The sequence below is a fragment of the Taurulus bubalis genome, assembly GCF_910589615.1.
Source record: "Taurulus bubalis genome assembly, chromosome: 19".
Classification (NCBI taxonomy): Eukaryota; Metazoa; Chordata; class Actinopteri; order Perciformes; family Cottidae; genus Taurulus; species Taurulus bubalis.
The window spans coordinates 9,405,790-9,415,194 of NC_136607.1; positions in this window are offsets into that span (position 1 = coordinate 9,405,790).

The window sequence follows — 9,405 nt, forward strand, 5'->3', positions numbered from 1 at the left end:
ATATATATATATGTATATATATATATATATATATATATATATATATATATATATATATATATATATATATATATACCTCCCCAATACCAAACGAGAGAAAAGCTGGTTAGTGTGATCAGTAGATCACACTAATCTTTCACCAGCTGAAGCCTTAACTAACTAACTCCTGCACAGCCTGATGAAAAGCCACCGTATTAAACTATTAAAGCTCCTTGCGTTTATACAACAGAGTTTCTGTCTCAAAGATTACTGAGGTGTTTGAGTGCATCCACTCGTTTCATATGGAGAAATATTAACTCTATGCATATTCAGGACTTGATAGAAACAATAGCTCAAAGGAAACACACCGCAACCACAAACAAACTTAAAATGCAGGATGCACCGTGTGTGTGTGTGTGTGTGTGTGTGTGTGTGTGTGTGTGTGTGTGTGTGTGTGTGTGACTGAACTAGATAAGACACATTCAGACAGATGAGAGCTGGAGTGTGTCCTCTCGATGGAAGTACTCTCCCTTAAATAATCACTCGCTCACACAGATGAACGCTTTGGTTTTCTGAGTTGAACATTCAAACATCACACTCGACAACTCGTTTCAGAGAGTAGAGGAGACAAGGAAAGAGGAAAGGGGGAGGAGGGGAAAAAACGTGCTTTGTTAAACACTGCTGTGGCCAACCTTTTGATTTCGATTTTGTTAAATCTTTCCAGTGAAAACCGCAGACTATGTCTCTAAATTGGATTGTATTTAGATTCACCTTAAAGGTGTTTTAAACAGCCGGAAGGATAGCATTGTCCTCTGTGGGTTGAGGGAATTATCCCACTTCTGAGACTAATACAAAACATTTTAAAACCCTGTGGATTAAATCCAAAATACATTTTCACAGGCAAGATATTATTAAAAAATGTCTCTTAGTCTTACAAATGGAATAGGTTTTTAGAACCAATACCAAAAGAATACTTCCTTCAAAAAATTCAAAGATATTTTTTGATAAAAGCCTTTTTTTCATTGAAAGGATGAGGCAAGTGTTTAATAAAAAAGAAAAGAAAAGAACAGTACATTTCAAACAAGTTTTTTTTTTGCTTGAGACATATTTAACCAATAAAAAGTATTACGGTTGGACACAGAGACTTTATAAATCTTCAATTCAATTATGTCTCTTATCTTTTTATTATTATTATTGAATCGCTTGAACTGAAGTAAATCGCTTCACCCTGCTGGTGAAATGTAGATCAATTCAAACATGTCTTTCTGAGAGAAAGTCAAACAGCCGCTTTACCTTCAACTTATTTACCGCATTTATTCATTCAAACATGTATATGCAGCACACTTTCACCTTTTTTTTTGTGTGAGTTCACTCCGTAATGACCCCATCTCGTAGACGTGTCGGTCGCCCGGCCTTCTCTTTGATCCGATATTAAAGGGTCCATCCAGGAGGGGGAGATGATGGAGGGAAGGAGGGAAGGACGGAAGCCGCTGACAGTCTCATTAATCAGAGGCCGAGACAGAGAGGTGCCGGCCTTGACTCCGACACGAGACACGATCCGCTCAGACGTCGTCCCGTTGCTCCTGCTGTAGTGAGGTGCCCCCGACCCACTGCTCCCCTGCAAAGGTCAGACTCGTAAAACGCCACCCGTTGAGTCTATTTGGTGACGTTTATTTGCTCCACTGAGTGTGCCTCCCGCTTTATTAGCTGCACAAGTTGATTTTGTTGGTGTTCATCTCCTCACCCTGCCTGCCATGCTCTTCAGCTGCCTCCTTTTTGCTTTTGTTTTCCTGTCACTCCATCGGTCCCCTTCGCCTGCTTCCTGCCCATTTTAACGAGGAGTGTTGTACAAGAACATGCTATTTATACAGAAAGTGTGTTTAATTTTTCAATAAAGATAACTGCACAAAAACGTGTACACTGTTTGCTCTCATTTCAACACGTGGTGTTGCACAGGGGTTCACTTTAATGGACAAAATGATGTGGACACTGTTGTCCAATTTGTTTTCACCTCAGGGATGGGGTCTTAGTTCCAATGAAGGGAGATATTAATGCAACATCACACAATGATATTTAAGGCAACAATATGCTTGTTGCTTGGGGAAGGTTCTATCCTGTTCAACATGCCGTGATCTCAACCCCAACCGACACCTTTGGGATGAACTGGAACACAAGACACCTCTTCACCCAACTTACAACGCCCAGCTTCCAGCATCGTGTGGAAAGTCCTCCCAGAAGACTGGAGGCTGTCGTAGCAGCGGATTAATGTCCATGGTAGAATGAAACGTGATGTAACGTTCAAGATCGACATATTTTTGGCCCCATGCAGTTGAAACCACTGTACATAATCGAACAGTCATTTTTAAAAGTGTCCCTTTTTCTTTCAAGCTCTTTGGCGATTCGTTTTCGACGCTTTCATCTTCAACAATTAATTTTATTATTCAGTTGAAAAGCATGAGATTTCATAACGCAACTGAAATGTCCCTCAATCCATTTTATATATGTCTCCGTCTTGTCACGCTGGGTGAGAGGCAGGGAACATCCTGGACAGGTCACCAATCCCATAAAATTATGATTTTGTGTTATTTTTACGAGTTCATGTTCAGGAATGAGAACAGGGTAGAAACTCAGCAATTATAAAGCCTTTTTGATTGTTATTGTTCGACTTTTGGCTGAGCAAATAAAACAGACTTGACTTTTATTATTATAGTTTATTCTCAAGAAAAGAAATGACAAACGTCCGAGCCCCTTAAATGTGAAGTGGATTTCATGCTTCCCTCTGTTTGGATTAGAGGAGGTTCGTCCTCATGCAGCCAGAAGGCGGATTCAGCCCGGCAAGCAGCAATCTTTCAGACATGCTGAGCAGGTTGCGGCTCAGTGCCAGTGACCATAAAATGCCATTGCATCTTCTTAGATAACGCCAAACAGCAATCTAATGTTGACGCTGCTTCATACCAAGATGATATAGTGAAGGAAAGGTTTGCATGAGACCGATTATTGCAGGAATGAAGATGAGAGAAGGCTGGTTGTTGTCAGCTTCACAGTCATCTCTCTGTCTCTGTATTTTTCTCAATTCAGTTTCAACGCATTTTCCAATTAGTTGACATGCAATAATAGAGCAATATTGTAAGATTTAACAAACCAGGATTGATAAGCCTTTCTTTTTGTGTTACACATGTACCTATAAAATGACGTTCAGTTCTAGCCTTTGCTGTCTTGGTAAAAACTGTTGCAGATGATTTGATTTGACATTCAAATGCTGATAATGATGTTCTGTGGTTAAGGTGTAATTATGACATCTCTAGTGGTATCTTTTGAAAGTGAGCCAGTATGTTACCACTACAAGGACACAAGTATTTGGACACCGTACACCCAGACATTAAAGTCATGTGCAATTTAACATGTCTTTCCAGAACCATGTTGTATTAAGCTGCTGCTATTAAAGCTATACTCTCCTGGGAGGTTCGGTACAGTCAAGTTCTTCCACAAAAAACTTGGTAACCATTTATTCTTGCGGTCCTGGCTTTGTGCCAGAAAACAAGGCATTATCATATTCAAGTAGGAGATGGCTGTCAGCTAAATTGACGAAAATTATTTGAACTATTGATAAAACCCAGAATCAAAAAACTATTTGAACTGACGTTTGACCTATAAAACATTTTTACATGATCTCCCTGCACATCTTGACATGGATCGTATAGTTATCAGGATCGTGGTTCATGCCTAATACTCATAAAATTTAATTTTTTTGTCATATTCATTGAATGTGCTGTAACTCTGTTACGTTGTTCATTCTGTACACATAACATCTATTGCTTCTGTCCATCCGGGGAGAGGAATCCTCCTCTGTTGCTCTCCCGAAGGTTTCTTCCTTTTTTCCCTGTGAAAGTTTTTCCTGGGACAAGGATGTCGATTTTAAAGCCCTCTGAGGCAAATTTGTAATTTGTGATTTTGGGCTATATAAAATAAACAGAATTGAATTGAATCTTTAACAAAATCCTTTTTAATTTGGTTAACTATTTGTTTACTTTTCTTTCAATTATTTCTTACATTTCTTGTATTATTTGTTTCTGTTTTAGTTATGTGTGCATATCGATGAAAACCTTTGTTGGACATCCATAAAGATACAAATGTAATTTAATCCCCTTTACAGTAAGGAAAAGAGGAAAGTCATCTTCCTTAAATTATAAAATGGCGCCCTCTTGTGGCCTTGTCTCTAAACTGCAATCCCCTGGAACGCTTTCCAGAGCAACGCTAAGTCCCGCCCATGAACAGCCTCATAACCAATTACCACTCAGTATTTGGGGTTTTACTCGTCAGGAGGCGTTTTGTCCGGAACTTCGTCTGTCAGGTAACAACAAACTCCACAAATGAAATAATAATGTTCAGACCTAGAAAAGGTTAACGTTAGGGGTCAGGGCTGTTTTTTTTAATGAATACATGTACGCGGTCTGTTGGGAGGTAAAAACATCTGAAATACGAAACTCAGGGCCACAAATCCCACAGCATCTTGCCTTGAGTAACTAACTACAACTGCTCCACGCGACTCATAATTAGCCTCCTAAATATCAGAAAACACGTCTTTCTCGGGAGGAATTATCTCGCGTGACTCCTCCAGCGTTAAGGTACCACTATCACGTAGCTGAACGACATCTTAATGCGAGTTGTGGTGTCTTTTCTTTTTTTAAAGTTACCGTTGGGAGTAACGCTCAGTGGCGGTAACGGCGGCCAACTGTTGAAACTGGCTCCGACCGTTAGCTGGCTGAGATACCGTTGTGTTTCTCCCCGGTACTTCAGAGCAATACGTTGCTGTGTTTAGCGGTTTGACGACTGTGTTTAGCGGCTGTTTTGAGGAAACCCGTAAGCTGTGGGTGTTTGTTGTGGCAGTGTGTGCCCATGGTGACGCGGGCTGGGTCTCTCTCTCTCTTTCTCTCTCTCTCTCTTTTTAAGTTTTGCGGTTTTCAAGGTAACCGACCCCCCTGTTGGTCGTCTTCTAGTCAAGCACCACCGGTCTACGTTGAGTCGACGAATCTGTCCGGAACATGAGGTAAGATGCAATATGTCATCAACGTGATTTATAGTGTGTGATCTGTGTGCATTGTCCTCAGAAAGAGACGGTTGTGTCCCTGCATGGCCTGTCTCTCTGTGTGTGTGTGTGTGTGTGTGTGTGTGTGTGTGTGTGTGTGTGTGTGTGTGTGTGTGTGTGTGTGTGTGTGTGTGTTTTCTCTCATGGTCTGTGCAGGTACATTTTTCTGTAGACTAGACATCATTAGCTCGGGAAAATCCACTCCAGCTGGCTACTGAGACTTGTTGTCCTCTTGTGTCCTCTGATGGATGTGTTATCGCCAGAAAAAGTAATGGGAGAAAACGTGCAGTCTGTAGCCAAAACCTTGTGAAAGGTGGGGTTTGAATCCCCAATTCTCACAGCAGCGCATCCCTCTAACCTATGGTTAATGCATTGATATTACTATGTTATACTGCTACTATTTTATTTATCTTGTCTGGATGGGAATTCATTAAGTACATTATTAATGTAAGTAACTGTAAACTGGGGGATTTTATGGTGTCATCTGTTAGTTTTTTAACAGATGACAGATGATGTTTTTTACCCAATTCACCTGTAGTGTAGTCAATGTAATTTTACAGTACATATCTTGAAAGAGTTCATTTCCAACTTTCACTCCTTGATGGTGTTTGACATTTTGCTCTGCGGAAAAAAAAAAATGCTGGCATTTGATAGCCAGGGATAGATTTCCTCAACAATCTCTCTTGATGCCCATTTAGAATAATTAGGAAGAAATACAACCTCTTGTAGTTAATAATCCGTACAACCAATTTTGTTTGAGAAATTATTAAAATGAACAATTTCTTGTTGACTTTGATTTAGTTTTCTTTCTAACGAGTAATTGATCAATCAACTAATAATTGCAGCAGAATTCAAAACAATTGTCCTGTTCTATGTAGCCCCTCTTCTCACCAGTCCCTCTGCTCAGTGTTTTCTGTGTCTTCAGCTCTCCCTGTGCCTCCTAAGAAGATTAGCTGTCATATATTAGTCACTAGGCCGTCGTAAACAGGACACACACCCACACACACACACACACACACACGCACACACAGAGAGAGAGAGAGCTCTACCTCTGCCATCTTGTGGGGCAGCCCCAGCTACGCTAGTGCTCACTGTGCTCATAATTCAGTTGTCCAGGGGTCGTCCTCCTGTAGACATTCGTGGGGTCTCCCTGTCGGCCAGGCTTAATTACTTCACGACAGCTTTGGTGGGACTGGGAATGGCCGTAGACCCTGGCAGACTTTCTGTCATTGCTTTTCCTTCCGGCTTTCTCTCACTCTTCCCCACCTGTCCAACCTGAGCTCTCCTGACAGTCAGGTGATTAAAGCCCTGTCGGTCTGTGAGGAGCCGAGCTAGCCTCCTGTCCTGGATGTACATACTGATGATCATGGTCTGTTTACAATCTGGGAAGCCCCCTGTAAGGGCTTTAGAGCAGTGTAATCCCCCACCCCCATCTGGTGGCTGAGATAAACCCTTAGTTCCCCCGGGAATGATCAGGGAGCGTGAGCATAACAACAGGTGAGTCGTTTCTTTGCTTTAATCTTACCAGGTATCAGAAATCCAACACTTATGGCAAATATAGAATGTTTTTTAATCAAAAAATGGCTTTGATTTCACTAGAAGTTCCTCGCTGTCTGCTTCTCTTCTGCATTCGCTCCACGTCTAGTTACAGTTGGCCACATACTGTAAATGTCTCTGTGTGAGACAGAAACACTTTACCACCCAAAACTGGAATAGCTTTGTAAGAATTGGCAGAGCAGGCACTGCTGGTCACAAGCAGGGATGGAGGAACTGTTTCTTACCTTAATTTAATGATACATTTTATTATTATTAGTTAAAACCAGACTTTTTTAAACGGAAGATATTTTAGTCATGTGACAGTCAATAATACAATTATTGATGATTTGATTCCATTTAGTTTCTTCAGTTCCAGTTCATGCAGGCTCGCTATCATCCTGTCATAGCCTGTTGGGCCACTTGAATAGAACAGAGTCATCATTCATGTGATGTGTAAGTTAACAGCTGTACTTTTCCTGCTATGAAAAGTCAAAATGTCATCTGCTGCTTATATGACAAGTTTGGATACCAACTGTAGTGTAGATAGATACTCGTCTGGAGTCCCTGGAAGTTCCTGTGTGTTAGGGGGAGGAAGTGTATAGGCCTGAATAATGTCATAATTATACAGGGAGCTCTTTCTATTCTGAAGTTATTGCTTTTCTAAACTTCTTCAGTTGTTTATCCGCTGACATGTGCGCCCTCATTTCTTGTGGTCTACTTTAAATGCATGGTGAGTTTGCCATGTTGGCTCGCGTGGAGCCTCTGCTGATTTGTGTGTGTGAGTGAAAGGATTGTGGAGAGAGCATGATGCAAGTCTGCCAGTCGTGCACACCAAGCCTTGTGTTTTGTACGCAATCTAAACGAGTCCATGGATGCACATTTTTTGCTCAGAAAACCAGAGTGTCTGGTTTTCTGAGCAAAAAAAACTAGCCTCTCCTGACAAAGTCTGTGTGTGTGTGTTTGTTTGTTTGTTTGCTCAATTAAACTCTGAGTGTTAAAATGCAAATTTCCTCGCATTATGTTCGCACCAAGTGTCTCTAATAAGGGGCGCTGTTAAGGCCTCTCTCATCTTATGTGGTCGTTCGACCACTACTTAAAAAGCGTTCTACAAAGTTCTACAAAGCGTTAATGTGTGCATAGTTAAATAACTCGGATATGGCTGACCCCTGCAACAGCTGTGCACATCTTAGGGAAATGTACTGCGATTGAAAACTACAAGAGGATAATGACATGATGTGACATTACTGCTAAAGTCAGAGTAAATATAAAGATGGACTTGCTGTGCTTTGATGCGGACATTTGGTTATGAGGCTTTTTAGAGGGTCTTAGCATATGTATAAATTCAATGTTTGTCTTTGTGGCACTATTACAGAGGAACTGGCCTTTATGTTGAGAGTTGTCAAAGATTTATTGCAGACGCTGAAAAGCGCAGCTTGTGTTCATGTTGTGACGTTGCCATAGTGACACTGTTGCAGCTCTAGGAATACACTTGGGGGACTCGATGTAACATTGTGAACCAGTAGTCTGATCCCACCTCTGCTACATGTATGATACGTCTGCTATAAAGAACTTGAAATGCTGCGTTGAGCCACCCAAAAGCACAGGATTTTAGCAGGGGGCAATACTCTGTTGTGTAGAGAGTAACGGAGAAATCGCCCTGAAATGAGTCCTTACGTGCTGCACCTCACAAGAGATGTCAGACAAAATGTACTGTGACACCACTGCTTTTAATTAATCCGAAACCTATTGCATACAAATATAATAAACAACCATTGGCTAGTAGTTTTGCTAAAGCATTCTGTATAATACATAATTTAACTGGCGCATAAGTAAAATACTTCTCAATTCAGCGTTGAGTTTAAATATCCGAAAGTCATTTGTTCTGAATTTCCAGTCTTGCATCGTGCTATGACCACCTGGTCCACTTGCACAGCTCTGTCTTCACACCTGTCGTGTTCATTTGTGAACATCAGATAGCTCGGATGGACCCACACCAGCACAACCTGAGGCCTCAGCGAATACTTTTTATACAAAAGATGGATTGAGTGGTTGAGAGGGTAGAAGGTGACCTCAATGCGTTTGAATTCAAACTATTTAATCACTATGATGTGACACATTTTTGGTGTTTGTAACTATGACAAAGTTGATATTTGGTGCTTTAATTGCAGTGCATGCCATTGACTTTTTGTTTGAAATGATTGCCTTACCTCACGATAGCATTTCATAGTGTGTGTGTGTGTGTGTGTGTGTGTGTGTGTGTGTGTGTGTGTGTGTGTGTGTCTAAAGACTGATGACTTCCTTGACCCATAAATCACTCCAATTAGTTTGAAGCCAAACTAATGGAGTGATTTATGGGTCTCAAGGTGATGACTTCAAATTGCTTGTTTTGTCGAACAGTCCCCAACTCAGTTATTCACTGTACTGCCTTATGTCCACTTAAAAAGCAGGAGCCAGCGTTTGGATTTTTTGATTAATCAACCTAGTTTTCTGTTGTATTACCGCACAGTTTATAACCTTTTGTTGCTTGAGTAAAAAAACAATTCTGGTTGTCTGTCATATATTATATTATTCTCTCTCTCTATCTTTATCTTTTTATGACCCTTTACTTATATATGTTTTGTTTCCCTTCAATTACTTTCCTTTGGATACCTCTACTACTAGAGTGTATTGGTAAATGATTATAGACACTATGGAGCTGATACTATTTTGTGTTTTCAGGAACTGCACCCAAAGAAATCTCTCATCCCTCAAGACTAAAGAGTGACCAACCAGTCTTCTTTGCCTCTGCCTCTGGACTTTTCCCA